At 37.5% G+C, this 13560-nt stretch overlaps 1 protein-coding gene across 4 annotated transcripts in view; it reads left to right on the top strand.

Annotated features, from left to right (window-relative positions):
- LOC150103677 (ras GTPase-activating protein raskol-like) overlaps window positions 1–13560 on the top strand; it is a 770313-nt gene that overhangs the window by 636814 nt on the left and 119939 nt on the right. The gene's annotated exons all lie outside the window — the stretch shown is intronic.

Below are 13560 nucleotides of genomic sequence, written 5' to 3'. Positions count from 1 at the left end.
GAGCAAAGTAAAAATATATATATATGAGGAGCTTAAGTATGAAAACTGGAAGAAGACGGTAGTTTGGAAGCAGTATACAGGATGAATAATGGTAATAATCAGTTACATAAAGATTATGATTACGTCAAAAAGTCCTATGATGGACTTAGATCTCTGAACTTTACAAAGAGTCAAATGGCCAAAAAGTCTGATATAGGTAATGTAAGGCAGCCGTTGTCAGAGGTTAAACATCTTGAAATGTTGGTTTCAAGTGACAGTGACAGTGTTATAGATGACTTAGTATCATTAAAGGATAAGGAGTCAGACTTGCCAAATGAGTATGGTCATCTAAATCAACTTTCAAGCAGCCTTGATCTGGTTGCCGAAGGCCAACTATCAGGTGAATTTGTACATACCAGTGTCTTGTCCCTTTCAGTTTCTGATTCTTCAGCTAATTCTCACCTACCAATCAAAATCTTGGGAAATGATGACAACAATCCTTTCATCAATTCAGATGAATGTGTGCATACCAGTGTATTGTCCCATTCAATTTCTGATGCTACAGTTAATTCTCACCTGCCTATCAAATGGGTAGTGATGACATCAATCCTTTATTTTCTAGTTTTGATATGTCATTTGAGTCAACCATTTCTTCTGTGATTGCTAGGGATGTCAATCCAGATGACTTAACATCTTTATTAGCTTGTATATCTGTGGTATCATCTCTTGAATCTGATGTCAAGGTAGCAATGAAAGATAATGCAGTCCATTTCACATCTTCTAATGTATCAACTGTTTTGCCTGTATTAATTGACTCGTATAAACACCGAAGTTTTAGTGTAATATGTGATGATACATCTGGTTTGTCTAATGTCCCAAGTTTAAGTGATCATCAAGACTTCACAGTCAGGTGCCATCAGTCTCTGGAAACATTCCTTTTTTATACAGCCATATCCCAATGCCACTGATAGAAGCATGTGGAGTAGACTGTGTTGTGCAAGTTCTCCTGAGACAAAGGAACTTACATTTTTAAATGATTGTAATATATTTTATAATTTTGATCTGACCAAATTGTATAGTTTATCTTTCAGCATTCCAATATGTTCTAATGTTTTTTATGGAATAGAAAGTATGGGGGGGGGGATTAAGAATGACAGATTATTTAGTAACAGATTAAGTGAGTGTGTGCATGGAATAGTGCAGAAATACATACATAGAGATTGCTGAGCAATATACAAAAGAATGCGGGAGAAGATCAGGGAAAAAAACAAGCATCAGTGGGGGTAAAGGTTGCCAAGTCAAAAAGGAGCAGAAAAGATATTGTGTTGTATTGGGATTCTATAATTAAGGGTGTGAAGGATGGTAGAGTAATTAGTGTGTGTTATCCAGAGTCAAAGATTAAGGATTAACTGAGGCTGTGAAATTGCAGAAAGATAGAGGGAGTGAAATTATTGCAGTTATAGGTATGAATGATCTAGGTAGCGAAAGATTTTCTGTGAGACAGGCTTTGAAAGATTTAATGATAACAATGAATGCAAAGAGTGGAAAGACCATGAGTGTGCTCCAAGATTTGATAGTGATGATTTAAACAGAAGAGCAATTATAGTAAATGGAATGATGTCAAGATTATGTAAAAGCTTCTGCAAAGAAATGAAACTGAATATTCATTTTATGAATGTTTGGGATGAGTTTGATAAAAGGAAGGAGTATTTTAAGAGAGATGGTTTGCACTTAAATGGATTGGGCACTTGGCATTTAGAACATTTATTGATAAAGGATAGAGTAAATTATCAAAAACAGGGAAATGGGATTTGCTAGGGAGGCAGGTGATAGAGTCAGCTGTAAATAGTATTAAGGTCATTAATTGCTGTGAATTTGGGATTAATTGTTCGCAGAAAATTAACAGTATAGAGAGTGGGCTAATAAATAGAGTGGATAAAAATCAGCATGGGACTATTGTGAATACTAAAATTAGTAGAATGAATATCAGTTCTAAAGCTGGTATAAGAAGTAAAGGGGATCGGCAGGTTTTGTACACTAATTCAAGAAGCATACAAAATAAGAGGGAGGAATTTTTGGCATTAGCAGGGAAATCACAACTAGCATATGGCTTGGATAAGCCTGGCTATATATCTAAAAATGAACTGTTGTGTTTGTTTACAAATGCCAGAAGTATCAGAAATAAAGGGAATGAAATGGTTTCAGTGATTGAGTTTATTTGCCCCCAAATCATTGGAATAGGTAAAACATGGTTGAATGAAGATGATATTGTAACGGGAATAGAAATAGAAGGGTACATTATTTTTTGTGAGGATAGAAAGGGCAGGAAGGGAAGGGGGAGTGCTGCTGATGATAGCTGGGGAATTAAGTCCACATAAGGTGGACATGAAAGATGGAAATTGTGGCAATGGTTTTGAGACAGTGTGATGTAATGTGAAGGTTGAGAGGAAGACATATTTAGTTGGATGTTGCTATAGGCCTGGGAATGTGGAAAGTGGTGACGAAGAAATGTATAAACAACTTGGATTAGTGAACAAAGGAAGGGTAATTATTATGGGTGATTTTAACTATGGTGGTATAGACTGTGGAATGAAGAGATAGCATTTGGGAACAAGGAAAGTGAATTTCTCGAGTTCTTGAGAGATAATTATCTCAGGCAGCATGTAAAGAAAGGCACGCGATGATCAAGAGTTCTAGATCTGATCATTTCATCAGAGGATGTAATTGCTAGAGGGATTTCACATTTTCCTCCAGCTGGTAAAAGTGATCATGAAATAATCACTTGTGTTGTGGCTAGTCATATGCAGGCTTTTGCGAGGAAAGGATGATATATGTGGAATTATAAGACTGGTGATTATGACAAGCTCAGGAGACAACTTCGAGCTATAAGATGGAATGAGGAGTTGAGCGGTAAGGAAATAAATGTTGCATGGAAACTTACAAAGAAATACATAATAGCATCAATGTATGAATGTATCCCAAAGGCCAAAAGGCTGAATAATGTTGGTGTAAAATGGATGAATGTGGAGCTTAAGCATGAAATCTGGAAAAAGAAAGTCCTTTGGAGGAAGTACAAGATGAATAATGGTAATCAGTCACATGAAGAATATAAAGAGCAAGCCAGGAGAGTGACTCAGTTAGTAAGGAAAACAAAAGTAGAGTATGAGCAGAAATTGGCAAATCAGGCTAAGAAAAACCGCAGAGAGTTTTTTAGATATGTGGCAAGTGGAACGAAGAATGATCATGGAAAGATAAAGTTAAGGAATGAAAGGGATAGAATGGTAACTGCAGAAGACATTGTTGAGGTATTCAGTGATCAATTTATAATTGTGTTTCATCCTGATCAGGGTGGAATCATGAGGAACTTAAGTGTAGAGGTCATAGGAGAGGATTGCTTAATTGTGAGTGAGCAGGAGATATTTGAGGAAATAAATAACCTTGAAGTTAATAAGGCAATAGGATTTGATGAAATATCACCACGCATCTTAAGAGAATGTTCCAGGGAACTGGCAGTAGCATTGGCATGCCTGTTTAACAAGAGTTTTGCAACAGCACAGGTTCCAAGGGAGTGGAAGGAGGGTAAAATTGTTCCACTGCATAAAGGTGGTGATAAGGCTGTAGCTTCAAATTATAGACCGATCTGTATATCTGGAGTTGTGGTGATGGTCCTGAAGAGATTGGTGAGAAGTGGGATACAGAAATGGGTTGATAACAGCAGTATTCTCTGTGGTTATCAGCATCGGTTTGCTAAGGGGAGATCATGTTTCACTAACTTACTTATGCACTATAACAAGGTGATAAATACCTTGGACAGAGGATATGCATATACGGTGTCATACTTGGATTTTGCAAAGGCTTTTGATAGACTACCACATGACACGCTCTTAATTAAATTGAAAGAGATGGGATTAGATAACAGACTTCTGTGTTGGATCAGTGACTGGCTGTCAGATAGGTATCAGAAAGTTGTATATGGGGGTGCAGTATCTCGAAAGAGAAAAGTCACCAGTGGTGGTCCAGTTTTGGGGCCATTGTTGTTCAATTTGTATTTTAATGATATTGGGTTGGGTTTAACTAGTGATAGCCAGCTGTTTGCAGATGATGCAAACTGTAGAGAGCAATGCACAATCAGGCCAATGTTAATGCCTTACAAGAGAACTTGAATAGATTGCATGAATGGGCAGGTAAGTGAAACTGTCAGTTCAATGATGTCAAGTGTAATGTTTTGAGATTTGGTAAGCAAAGATGGGATGTCAAGTATACACTTGGTGGGGAAATTTTAACAGAAGTAGAGGAGATGACAGATCTTGGTGTGATGGTGGAGAAGGACCTGAAATTCAGGGGCCACATTGCACAAGTTGTGAAGACATCACATTGAATAATGGCAATGATGTGGAGAACCCTGACATGCAGAAATAGATAGGTTATGATTCCATTATATAAGGCCTTGATCAGGCATCATATGGATTATTGTGGAACAGATTTGGTCGCCAGATTTTCATGGTGATGAGGATATGTTGGAAAGGGTACAGAGAAGATTCACAAAGGTAGTCAGTGGTCTTCGGAATGTGGAGCACGAGAACAGATTGAGGGAATGTAAGTTGCGGAGCCTCGTTAATAGGAGGAAGAGAGAGGGGGGGGGGATATGATTGAGACATATAAACTGGTCAGGGGTTGTTATCAGCTAGATATGGAAGAGATTTTTCATAGAATTGGAGAGGAAAGTAGAACAAGAGGTCCTTGCTGGAAACTGTATAAGGAGAGTGTGAGCAAAGGAGTGAAAAGCGGGTTCTTTGCATGGAGAGTGGTTGGTGAGTGGAATGCATTGCCTGATTGTTGTTGTGAATGTGGACATATTAAATCAGTTTAAGAAGAGGTTGGATAAGCATTGTATGCAATAGTGAGTACCTCCCACGATGAGTCTATGACTCCATGGAGGTCAGGTGTTGATAATAATAATAATTATAAAGAACCGTACTAACAGACTCGCCAGGAGAGTGAGTCGGTAAGTACGGAAAACAAAAGTGCAGTATGAGCAGAAATTGGCAAATCAGGAAAAGAAAAACCTTAGAGAGTTTTTTAGATATGTGGCAAGGAAGAAAGAGTGATCATGGTAACATGATGTTAATGGTTGAAAATAGTAGAATGGTAATTGCTGCATTAGACATTATTGAGGTATACAGTGATCAATTTATAAGGGTGTTTCATCCTGATTAGGGTGGAATCATGAGGAAATTATGTATAGAGGACATAGGAGAGGATGGCTTAATTGTGAGTGAGTAGGAGATATTTGAGGAAATAAATAACCATAATGTCAATAAGGCAATAGGATTTGATGACATTTAATCACGTGTCTTAAAGGAATTGGTAACATTGGCATGCCTGTTTAATAAGAGTCTTACAACAGCACAGATTCCAAGGGAGTGGAAAGAAAGTAAAATTTTTCCACTGCATAAAGGATGGCGATAGCACTGTAGCTTCAAATTATAGGCCAATTCATATATCTAGAGTTGTGGTGAAGGTACTAGACAGATTGGTGAGAAGTTGGATACAGAAATTGAATGATAACAGCAGTATTCTATGTGGTTATCAACAGATGACCTTGCCATTGCTTCTGCCTGGTATCTCTCTTCTGGGCCTAGCTCCCACTGAAGAGACCTCAATAAAGGTCGAAACTAGTCTGGGTGGTGGCCCTTCCCTTAATGCATAACATTATACATATCCGCAAGGAGATGTGTTTTGCATTATGGGAGATACTGAGATAAGAGTGATGTTAGATTGGTCCACCTTTGCTATGAGTTGCCTGGTGTTGTACTATCTTACCCCAGTCCTGAAAATATTTTCAGGCGGAAACTTTGTTTGCTCACACTTGGATAAAGGATTAAACTAAAATTATTATATATGTTTTACTAACTTTCTTGTGTACTGTAACAAGGCTACAAATACCTTGAACAGGGGAGATACTTCGATTTTGCAAAAGTTTTTGATAGACTGCCTATATACACAGGATACACAAGCTGTTAAATAAATTAAAACTGATGAGATTTGATAAAAGACTTCTGAGTTGGATCAGTGACTGGTATCAAAAACTTGTATATGGGAGTGCAGTATCCCGAATGATGAAATTCACTAGTGGTGTGCTGCAGGGGTGTGCATTGTGACAATTGTTGTTCAGTTTGTATATTAATGATATTGGGATGGGTTTAACTGGTGATATGCAGCTGTTTGCAGATGATGAAAAATTGTGGAGAGCAATGAAGAGTCAAGCAGATGTTATGGCCTTACAGAAGAACTTCAATAGATTGCATGAATGGGGCTAATTGTCACTTTGATGTTGCAAAGCATAAGGTTTTGAAATTTGGTAAGCAACTATGGGATGCAAAGTATACTGGTGAGAAAACTTTAAAGGAGGTAGAGGAAATGAGAGATCTGGGAGTGATAGTGGACAAGGATGAAATTCATGGGCCACAATGCACAAGTTGTGAAGATCAGATAATGACAATGATGCCCAGGACCCTGACATGCAGAAATAAAGAGGTTATGAAGCCATGGTATAAGGCCTTGATCAGGAGTCTCACATGAAGTGTTGTGCACAGATTTGGTTTCTGGGTTTGCATTGTTATGAGGATATGTTAAAAAGTGTCCAGAGAAGTTTCCCGAAAGTGGTCAATCATCTTTGGAATATGGAATATGAGGATTGAGAGAATGTGAATTGCAAAGTCTCATGAATACGAGAAGGAGGGATGGGAATATGATCTAGACATATCAATTAGTCAGGGGTTGTTATTGGGTTGACATGCAAGAGATTTTTCATAGAATGGGAGAGAGGGGTTAGAACAAGAGTCCATCCCTGGAAATTATTTAAAGAGGATGTGAGCAGAGCAGTGAGCAACAGGGTGTAGAGTCATTGGTGAATGGAATGCATTGTCTGTATTAACTTATACTTTTATCATATTCCCTCTTTTCCACCTATCAACCAATTTTGCCCATTCACTCAATATATTGAGTGAATGGGCACATGAATGGGGATGCAAGTTCAATATCGCAATATGTAAGGTTTTAAAATTTGGGAACCAAAGATGGGATATAGAATTTACGCTTTATGGGGATAATATATTGTTGGAGGTAAAGTAAATAAGAGATCTTGGGGTTATAGTGGATAAGAATCTCAAATTTATGGGACACATTGCCAAATGAAGACAAAACAAAGAATTCTGGGAATGATGTGCAAGACATTGACTTGTAGAAGTAAGGAGATTCTTTTTCCATTTTATAAGGCTCTTATTAGGCCACACATGGACTACTGTGCACAGATTTGGTCACCTCGTTTTCAAAAGGATGAAGAAATGTTGGAAAGGATCGAAGGCAAACAGACTAGGGTAGTTTCTGATTTCTGGAATGTTGATTATGAAGAAAGATTGAGAAGATGCAATTTACAGTCTAGCTGATAAGAGGAAGAGGGGTGATATGCTAGAGGCCTATAAGTTAGTAAGGGGGATCGTTGTAGGATTAATGTTGGAGAGGTTTTATAGAAAACAGTCAGAGATCATGGGAGAACCTGGAACTGTATAAGGAGGGTGTGAGCAGGGGAGTGAGAAACAGGTTTTTTTCATGCAGAGTTTTGAATGATTGGAATGCCTTTCCTGAGAGTGTGGTGTCTGCAGAGAATTTCAATGTTTAAGGTGCAGTATGATGAGCTGTGTGTATGACATAAGGACCTTCTAGATGTTTTTGGCTCCATGGGGGTCTTGGGATAATAATAATAATAATAATAACAATAATAATAATAACGATAATAATAATAATAATAATAATAATAATAATAATAAATTTAAGTACACATGTGACAATGTATGCTATAAATTGCAGGTGAATACTCCTTTATAACTATTAGAATTCAGAAAAATAAATTTCTAAAAAATAATAAATCATCAGAAACAGGAATGAGGAGTATTGCTCTAGATGACTTCCCAAAATTGGGAAAGTTTAAATAAGTCATTTTTGTTAAGAATCTTGTCTATGGATATGGGCTTCACATATTTCTTTATATAATCTTTCAAGTAAAAAAATAACTTCTGTGTAAAGCTTTAGTTTATCCTAATGAACTCTGTGCCTAGTAGATAAAGCATGGCTGGATAAACTGCACTTATCAGAATCATGAAGCAGGATATAACTTTGGTGTTCTTCTAGATCATCAGTTCCCAACCGGGGGTACGCATACATCTGTAGACATATAGTGTAGTAACTTTCCTTTCCAAACTCATTATCTCATTTCCACTATTTTACATTAAGATAGGCACTGAACAAAAGTGTCAGTATTTAAAAACAGCTACTTTAAAAACAAGGGGTACAATTTATAGAAATGGGTTTAAAAGGAATACACAAGTGAAAAAAGGTTGGGAACCGCTGTTCTAGATGAATCTGAACAGAATGACTAGTCTTCCCATAATAACAAAAGCTGCATCAGCACAGAATTTTATAAACTCTGAGATGATTAAGTGGATGATATTGGCTTTTCATTGAAAGTCTAGTAACAGAAAGGGTACCCAAGGAGTGGAAGGAGGGTAAGATAGTGCCATTGCATAACGGTGGTAGCAGACTGTAAGTGTCAAATTAGAGACCAGTTTGTGTTTCATCAGTAGTTGTTAAGATCTTGGAGAAATTAATGAGGGACCATATACAGTGTTGGACAGATGAAGGTAATGTTATCTGTGAGAGTCAACATGGATTTGTTAATGGGTGTTCTTGCTTTAATAATATGATTGTCTTTTATAATAAAATGACAATAATGGTTGATGAGGGAAAGACATTCTGAAATTTTTTTTAGGATTTTATAAAGGCATTTGACAGGGTACCACATGATAAGCTGATATTTAAGTTGCATCACACACGACTAGATGTCAGGTTAGTTAACTGGATATACCTGTCAGATAGCCAAGTATCAGAGAGTTATGTATGGGGGAGCAGTATCAAGGAGGCAGAAGGTAATATATTGAGTGAATGGGCACATGATTGGGGATGAAAGTTCAATATTGCAATATGTAAGGTTTAACAAGTGGGGTCCCACAGAGCTCAGTACTGGGACCTTTATTATTTAATCTTTATATCAATGACATTGTCAGTACTACATAATTGGTACTGTGTGGTACTAATTATGTAGTTAGCGGGCATCCCATGATGAGTCTTCAGATTCAATGCTAATGCTCACATAATAATAGTTGGAGATGATAATGTGTGTCATCTGTAGAAGAATATAATTTAGAAACACATATTGCATTTATTGACTTTGATAAAGCATTTGACAAAGTTAAAAGAAACATATTATTTAACATATTAAAAGAAAGACAAATACCAAATAATATCCTAAAAGCTGTCACAAGTATATATGAAAATAATCAAATACAAATAAGATTAAATCATGAGCTATCATATACAAGAGAGATAAACCAAGGGGTCCGACAGGGATGTCCCCTCTCAACAACTCTTTTTAATATCTACTTAAATGAAATAATAATAAAATGGAGTAAAAATTTACATCAAGGAATTAAAGTTTCACCTACAGTTAACTTAAACACTCTCCTCTTTGCAGATGACCAAATAATAATTACAAATTCTGAAGATAACTTACAGAAAGCTATTTTAAATCTAAATGAGATATCCAAAGATTATGGTATGATAATATCAATGGAAAAATAAAAAACTATGGCCTTTAAAGGACAAGATCCAGCAAGAACTAAAATAGTATTAGATAACAAGATCTTAGAACAGGTGAATTCATTTAACTACCTAGGATGTATGATCACTTATGAAAATGAAAAAGATATAAACGTAAAAATTGCAAATTACAAAGATTAACAACAGCAGAAATGAAGTTTATGAGAAAAACTGCAAAGTATACCCTATTTGATCACAAAAGAAATGAAGATATTATGAAAGAATTAAACCAAGAACCAGTAATTGAAAAAATTAAAAAATATAAACATAGATGGATGGAACACGTTCAAAGAATGAAAACAGAAAGATTACCAAAACAAGCCTTAAAGTACAAGCCATTAGGAAAAAGAAAACCAGGACGTCCTCTTAAATGATTCAACAATGACTTCTAAGGCGAACAGGCCATACTAGGCCTAAATCCTTGATATGTATGATGATGATGATGATGATCTGTAGAAGATGGCTGGTAGAATCAATGGAGAAAGAAATTTTATTTTTTTTTAATATTTTCAAAACCTATCATTTCACTAAAAATTTATTTATTAGTGATACTGAGACTGAAGGTATGATAACTATCATGTTGTTAGTAGGTTTTATAGTAAATTTTGTGTAATACAGTTACAGTTAACAAAGTTGAAATGGCAGTAGAACTACAACAATCAGACATGCATTGAAAAATCAGATGTGGTGAGCAGTGTAGATTTTTCAAAATGTTTTTTTGTTGGGAGTGTAAATGCATGGGGAAATATGGAAGATGTGTCTATTGAGAAATTGAAAGAGAAGTGACATGCCTTGGGTGTGAAGAAAGTATGATTTTTAATGGACTCTGGTGATTTAAATGAAAGTCGAGAACAAGAAGTGAATATTAGACAAAAGGTGGAAGGCAATGTTGGACAGAAGACTGAGAATGTTATCAGCTAGAAGGATAATTGTGAGAATATGAATATAGGAATGTGACTGTGAATACAAAAGTGACTTAAAATTCAAAAGCAGACCTGATTGTGAGAGTGGATGTGCATCATCCACATATAGATAATTCAGCCTTCAGAACACACACAATTTACAAACAAAAAATACCGTTGTTGGTGATGATGGGTGATTGATGATATCGATGGTTGTAGTGTCATAGAAGTGGAGAGGATGAGATGTATTTAGCAAAGTAGAGTGCCCTCCCACGATGAGCCCTTGGACTCCCTGTAGTTCTCACGTAATAATAATAATAATAATATGCAAAATGAGATTAGATGTTTGGTGGATACAAACAGAATAGTGCAAAAAAAGTAAAACAAAAGAGAGAGTGTGGAGAAAAAAGAAGTGACAAATGACTCAAGAGTAGTGCTATGTGGAGATTCTGTTATAAAATGCATGGTGGATGACAGGATGAACAAGGTCTGTTTTCCAGGAGGAAGAATGAAGAGGGTGATTAATGCTTTGGATAGGAAAAGTAAGTGTGCAAGGGGGGGTTGTGGTAGGAATGGATGACTTTTGAGCATAAGGAGAATGTAGGATGGATGAATATCAAGAGATTATGGATGAGTGTGAAAGAAAAGAGTGTAGTAGGAAGAGTAAATGGTGAGTTGCCCAGGTACGACAATGAGTTGAGATGGTGAGCAAAAATCATGAATGGTATGCTAGCAGAGCTGTGGGAAGAAAAAAGGGTCCAGCGCAACGCAAGCTCAACTTTGCCTGCAAATGAACTCAACGAGCTAATCACATCAATGGTAAACGACTTGATGGAGGCCAAAAACAAAAAAATTCAATGCCGTCATTTTGAACTTTCCACTGGAAAACAGAAAATCATTAAAAGAGGACATCAACAAACTAGCTGAAGAATGCAACATCGATTCTAAGAATATCATCGGGAGCCATCATTTCGGGCCTATAAATAAAAGAAAGGAAGGAATGAACTTTCCACTCCTAGTAAAAGTGACTTGCGACACGCCGACAAACATCAAAACTAATAACAGTGATCGACAACAAGTTCAAAGACACTTGTCCCTAATTGCACATACGTGCTCGACCAGATTTATCATTTGCACAAACGGAACAAAGATGCCAGCTTCAAAAAAAAATGTCAAAATGATGACAACAGTTGGATCATTGACTACAGACAAGTTAAACTGGTGCAAAAGCCAAGTGATGCCACTAGCAGCCACCATGGAGACCAGTATGCAGGCACTGCATAGGAAATGTGCAAGACCCTTGCAGTCAAACATATGACTCAGAAAACACTACTTATCCACTTCACCAAGATCCATGGCCTAAACTCCAACCTTAATAGTGTCCACTATCACCTTCAGCCTACTAAAACCCACCTACTGTTTCTGGCAGAAACTCAAGTCCCCCCTCCCCCAACACCATTTATCTCAACCTTCGAAACTACTCACTCTTTGACACCTTTTATTCCAAGGGTGGTGTCTGCACATACATCTGCTCTGACATACCTTGCCAGAGAGCACCCAACCTAGAATCACCCAACTTTGACCTTCTTTGGTTGAAAATATCCCTTCCCCACTCAGTCAAATTCATTTGCTATCTCTATCACTCCCCCAACACAACCAACCACTCTGAGCTCTTTAATTTCCTCTCCTTAAAAATTGATTTTCTCTAATCTCACCTTTCCAACAGTGAAATCATCCTCCTAGGAGATTTGAATGTCCACAACACTAGCTGGCTTTCCTCCTCCAGTTGTACAGATCTTGCAGGGAGATGCTGAACCATTTGGCATTACTAACGATCTCACACAACTTGTCAAATGCCAACCAGAATACCAGATAACCTAAACCACTCTCCAAACACCCTAGATCTCTTCTTCACCAATGACCCCTCCAAATACATTTACACCACATTTCCATTCTTCTGGCTTCACACTTTGCTTCCATAACTGACGATGGTAAATGTCCCCCAACCATTCCAGGCACCCAAACATACAATACCCCTATATCCTTTTTGCCAGGATGAGATCAGAACAATACTGTCCAAATTAGACAAAAAAGTCTCCTGGCCCTGATGGCATTCCCCCAAATACACAGTGAAAGTAGTGAGCCCCCTGGGTAATTCATCTCAATCTAGTGCTTATCTCCTTCCCCATGCAACAACACTTACACAGACACTCCCATATAAGAGTAGTTTGGCATTATAGCAGTGCCAAGCAGGACAGCCTCTGCAACTTCTATGCCACCACATTTCCATGGTTGGACTATTGCTTCCAGCCTTCCAACCCAAACATATGCACCGAACTTATTACCAAAGTAATCATCACCGGCATGGAAACATACATTCCACACACAGTACTCTGAACTGCCATTCCCTAACTAAACCTTGGTTCTCCAAAAGATGTGCCAAGGCTGTACAGATGAAACACCAGACATACCATAACTGGCTGAAATCAAGAGCCTCATCCTCCTTTAGAGCTTATATCAAAGCCCAAAATAGATGCAAAGAAACAATCAGTGCTTCCAAAACAGAGTTCAAAAGAGCAAAAAGCAGGAAACTAGCAGCCTGTCCAAATGTCAGCCAAGCCTTTTGGTCCCACACCAAAGAAATTGGTCGTAACTTCTGCCCAACACTATTCCCACCCTTATCATACCCAGATGGTTCTATTGCATCATCACCCACAGAAAAAGCCAATCTTCTGGCTTCACACTTTGCTTCCAATGCTTGCATAACTGACGATGGTAAATGTCCCCCAACCATTCCAGGTACCCAACATAAAATGCTCCCTATATCCTTTTGCCATGATGAGATCAGAAAAATACTGTCCAAATTAGACACAAAAAAAAGTCTCCTGGCCCTGATGGCATTCCCCCAAATGTCCTGAAAGTTTGCACACCAGAACTGACTCCTATCCTATGTCACCTATATATG

Source organism: Typopeltis vanoorti, chromosome 8 (assembly GCF_054136105.1).
Source record: "Typopeltis vanoorti isolate ZY-2024b chromosome 8, IOZ_Tvanoo_1.0, whole genome shotgun sequence".
In the NCBI taxonomy this organism is placed as follows: Eukaryota; Metazoa; Arthropoda; class Arachnida; order Uropygi; family Thelyphonidae; genus Typopeltis; species Typopeltis vanoorti.
The sequence above is the reverse complement of the archived record's forward strand: the minus strand, read 5'-3'. Positions and strand labels throughout refer to the sequence as shown.